This window comes from Suricata suricatta, chromosome 16 (genome assembly GCF_006229205.1).
Source record: "Suricata suricatta isolate VVHF042 chromosome 16, meerkat_22Aug2017_6uvM2_HiC, whole genome shotgun sequence".
Taxonomy (NCBI): Eukaryota; Metazoa; Chordata; class Mammalia; order Carnivora; family Herpestidae; genus Suricata; species Suricata suricatta.
Genome location: NC_043715.1, coordinates 42,989,877 through 42,995,168, shown reverse-complemented (window position 1 = coordinate 42,995,168; position 5,292 = coordinate 42,989,877).

The window sequence follows — 5,292 nt, the reverse complement described above, 5'->3', positions numbered from 1 at the left end:
CCCCCCCCCCCCCCCCCCCCCAGCGCTACAGACAGCCATTCTGAGCTTTCTTACCGATCCCTTAGGTGCTGTGTTGAATTTGCAGTTTTGGTTTCAGCTCCCGCCGGTCTCCCATTATTTACTTGACCCTGTTTCTTAGCAACCTACCTAGGTCAGCTGCCTTGCTTCCCGCCTTGAACTTCATATAAGGTGTGTGTGTTCTTTCAATAAACTGAGGCTTGATCAGAGATTTTGTCTTGCCTCCATCCTCTGTGCCCCCTGCCCCCTAATTCGCACTCCCTCCCTCAGGACCTGCGTCGACTGACCTGCGGGCCGGGTCAATCTTTGAATTGAATCATTGCTCAATAGTAGTGCTTTTAAAATACTGAAAAAAGGCATGCCTGCATGGTTCAGTCGGTTAAGCATTCAGCTCTTGGGATCAGCTCAGGTCATGATCTCACGGTTCCAGGGATTGAGCCCTGCGTCAGGCTCCTGCTGGCAGCACAGAGCCTGCTTGGGATTCTCACTCTGTCCCTCTTTCTTTGCCCACTCCCCTGCCTGTGCATGCTCTCTCTCTCTCTCAAAATAAATAAATAAACTTAAAAAAAATAAAGCCATCCTTACTAAACAAGTTCTCTAGTAGTAACTCACTGAATTGAAAGGTAACTGTGGTTTGGTTCCAAAATAGGAATGTTATGGTATGAAGATCACAGACTAAAACGGGGAAGACCACAGTTTCTGGTGTAAGAGCTACTCATTATTAGCTCTAGAAAAATCCATTTAACCTGCCTGAGTTATAATAAACTACAACAGGAAAATCTTTCTAATAGTGTTGTGAAGATGAGGAATGATACGTAAAGGGTATGTGGATGGTAGTTATTATTGGTTTAAAAAACATAATAGCAGATATGAAAAAATACAAAAGGGATGTGGACTGAAGACAACAAAACGGACCTCCAAAGTGGAGCCCATAAAGGCGGCGTTTTTCTAGTTCACCTTGTTCGTCTGGCCCAACCTCGGGCTCGGTCCTTCATCCCTGTCACGTTTTGTTCACCTCGCTTAGACTCAACACTCTGTCACTGTTTGTCACGTTCTTGCACACACTCTACCTCCATAGAGTTTCTTCCAACTCTAGTGAAACCCAGCTCCTGGAGCCCGTGCTTACATGTGGCCAGAGAAAAACACACAACCATATCGAAATCTATGACCATCAATCTTAAGGGGAGCCAGCAATTCTACCGCCAGAAAATTTAACAATAAAAGACTAAGGGAAAACTCTGGAGATACATTTCACATAGTTTGCTCTAGAATTGCTGATGCAGCTGGCTGGCTCAGTTGGTTGAGCCTCTGGCTCGTGGTGTCAGTCCAGGTCATGATCTCACAGTTTGTGGTACTGAGCCTGTGGCGTCTCCCTAGGATTCTTTCTCTTTCCCTCTCTCTGCCCCTCTACCTGCTCTCTAAATAAATAGATTAATTAGTTAGTTAATTAAAAAATAAACTTTGTAATTGTTTATGTTCTCCCTCTAACTCTGGTCAATGGACCAATCTCAAAGGCCTTAGCCCTGTATCAATAAACGAATGAGGGAATGTCAATTACATGCTGCAAGTCAAAATATGTTTTTTTTAATTTATTATTTTTTGAGAGAGTGAGAAAGAGAGAACCCCAAGCAGGCTCCACTCAATCAGCACAGAGCCCCTGATGTGTGGCTTGCACTCATGAATTGTGAGATCATGACCTGAGTTGAAATCAAGAGTTGGACTGATTAACCAACTGAGCCACCCAGGCAACCCCAAGATAAATTTAATATGTCTTTCTGTAGGATCTTCCAAGGAGACCCAATGACTGATGACAATTATCATACATTGTTAGGAACAATATATATTATCAGCTTTAACTAGTTTTAAATCCTTTGGCCCAGAAAGCCCACATCTGTAGTCAATGGTAAAGATTGGTATCAATAAACCATGTTTCAGAGTGATAATTTTGAAAATAACAAAATGGAAAGCAACTGTATAATGTATAATGGTACACATATTCGGAATTACATCAAGATGCTCAACAACAAAAAGACAACCAAGTTAAAAATGGGCAAAGGACTAAAGTAGACACTTCTCCAAAGAAGGCTCTCAAATGGCTAACAAGTACATAAAAAGATGTTCAACATTATTAGTCATTAAGGAAATGGAAATCAAAAGCACAATGGGTACCACTTCAAAACTACTAGGATGGGGATGCCTGGGGGGTTCAGTCGGTTAAGTGTCCAACTTTGGCTCAGGTCATGATCTCACAGTTTGTGGGTTTGAGCCCCGCATCGGGCTCTGTGCTGACAGCTCAGAGCCTGGAGCCTGCTTCAGATTCTGTGTCTCCCTCTCTCTCTGCCCCTCCCTTGTTCGCACTCTGTCTCAAAAATAAATAACATTAAAAAAATAAAAATAAGAAACCTATTAGGATGGCTAGAATAAAAATCAAAACCAGGAAAGAAAAGTGCTGGTAAGGATACAGAGGAACAGGAACCCTTGTTTGTGGGAGTGCAAAATGGGGTAGCTGCTCTAGAAGACAGTGGTTTCTCACAAAGTTAAATATAGGGGTGCCTGAGTGGCTCAGTCGGTTAAGCATCTGACTCTTGATTTCAGCTCAGGTAATGATCTCATGGTTCATGAGATCAAGCCCCTTGTCAGGCTCTGTGCTGACAGCATGGAGCCTGCTTGTAATTCTCTCTCCCTCTCTCTGCCTCTCCCCTGCTTTGTGCACCATGGTCTCCCTCTCAAGATGAATAAACATTAAAAAAAAGAAAAAGAAGTTAAACATAACGTTACCATATGACCCAGCAACTTCATTCCTAATTACATATCCCAGAGAAATGAAAACACACAGAAATCTGTCTACAGAGGCACCTGGGTGACTGAGTCAGTTAAGCATCCGACTTCAGCTCAGGTCATGATCTCATGGTTCATGGGTTTGAGCCCCACGTTGGGCTCTGTGCTGACTGTTAGGGCCCAGTAGGCAAAAAAAAAAAAACAACCCCTCAAACAATATTTGGCCTCCTGGGCTGCACATGTGGCTTCTGTTCATCCTATGATTTTCTCATTGCTTTGCAAAGAGGCACATACTTTTGGGCTTTGAATCAATTTGGGTCAGTCAGTGACCTTCCCTTACTTTGTTTTCTAGCTCTTTGTCTGCTGTTGGGAGTGAACACAATCCTCTGCCAAAGATTTGCTTGTTAATGGATGAGCATCCTACCCTTGAATAACTGATGAAGGGCCTTAAGGAATGTATATCTCCTCATAGAATTCTTCAGGTTTATCTTATGCTTAAAACCAGACTATTATTAGGGAATTCCTCTCTTGTAATGACTTGATTGTTCCTGTTATTTACTACTGTCCTGATAAGAATGACCTTTTCCGGAGCATCTTTACTTCAAGGACCTTGAACGATGTAATCATTGGAGAAAAAAAAATGTAACCACCCATGATATATAAGACAGTGACTATCTCAGTAAAGGTGTGGTATTACCACCATTCATGTTGTCTGTCTTATCTGATTTGTCTGACTTCTTTCCTATAGATATTGCGCCAACACCAACCCCCTACTCAGGGACCTTTTGACTGAAGTGCGTGGGCTGGTCCCCCGCACTGACAGCTTGGAGCCTGGAGCCTGGAGCCTGCTACAGATTCTGTGTTTCCCTCTCTCTCTGCTCCCCCCTGTTCTCTCTCTCTCTCTCTCAAAAATAAACATTAAAAAAATAATTAAAAAAATAAACTTGTACACAAATGTTATAGCAGCATTATTCTTAATAGTAAAAAAGTAGAAACACCCTAAACATCCAACGACAGCTGAACAGATAAATTGTGGTACATACATACATTGAAATATTATTTAGCCAGGTACTGATGAGGTACTGATACATGGTGCAATTGAATAAACCTTGAAGATATCAAGCTGAGTTAAAGAAACCAGACACAAAAAGCCACATATTATATAATTCCATTTATATGAAATGTCCAGAATAGGCAAATACATACACAGAGAGACCAGACTGGTGGGTGCCAGGGAAGGGAGGAGGGAAGGAATGGGGAGTGGTGACATATGGGTATGGAGTGTTCTGGAGTGATGAAAAAGTTTTGAAACTAGAAAGAGGTGATAGTCTACAACAGTATGAAAGCACTAAGTGCTATTAAATTGTATACTTTAAAATGGTAAATAGGTAATTGTATGTAATGTGAACTTTGCCTCAATTAGAAATAAGAAAAAAGCCCTTTACCCAAAAGTATAAGTGTTCTATGGAAAAAATATAAAATTGAACATACCCTGTGATTAATTAAAACAAGTTAAAAATTTATTCATTTTTGAGAGACAGAGCATGAGTTGGGGAGGGGCAGAGAAAGACGGAGATACAGAATTTGAAGCAGGTTCCAGGCTCAGAGCTGTTGGCACAGAGCCTGATGCGGACTCAAACCCATGAAACTGTGAGATCATGACCTGAGCCAAAACCCAGAGCCACATAAATGGTGCACACATTCTCAAAGATCCCCCAAAGCACTACCACACTGTCATATAAATCCCAGAGACAGTATGGAGATACATAAGAAAAACATCTTTGTTTTTAAGGGGGGGGGGCGCCTGGATGGTTCAGTAGGTTAAGCAAGGGTCTCTGATCTCAGCTCAGGTCATGATCTTACAGTTGGTAGAATTGAGCCCCACCTTGCACAGAGCCTGCTTGGGATTCTAGCTCTCCCTCTCCCTCTGACCCTCCCCCACTCAGACTATCTCTCTCAAAATAAATAAATTTAAGGGGAAAAAAAGAGTGACTCTAGATCTTATTTAAAAAAAGGGGGGGGGGTACTGGGCTGGCTCAGTTGGTAGAGCATGTGACTTTTGGTTTCCGGATTGTGAGTTTAAGCCTTCCTTAGGGCACAGAGACTATTTAAAAACAAAATCTTAAAACTAAAACAAAACCAACAACCAGGTATGGAGATATGCTTATGCCATCTCCACCTCCCTTCACCGCCAAACTCTTACCAGAATAAGCAACACAAACGGTCACGCAGTCACATACAATCGCATTCACACAGCCCTACTACTACACTATTAGCTGGACTGCACAGATATCAGGGCACCTCCAAGGCACCGTCAGTACCATAGACAAGGCACACACACAGCCACGCAGCGCGGTTCACGTTGTCACAAGCGGTCACAACCCTGCAAGAGTCCCAGCCAGCCGGTATCCCGCTCCCGGCTCCGCTCCTCGGCGCGCCCCTGGAGAGGCCGGCCCCGGCCCCGGGCCCCCGCACCCAGCGCCTCTCGGAGGTCGG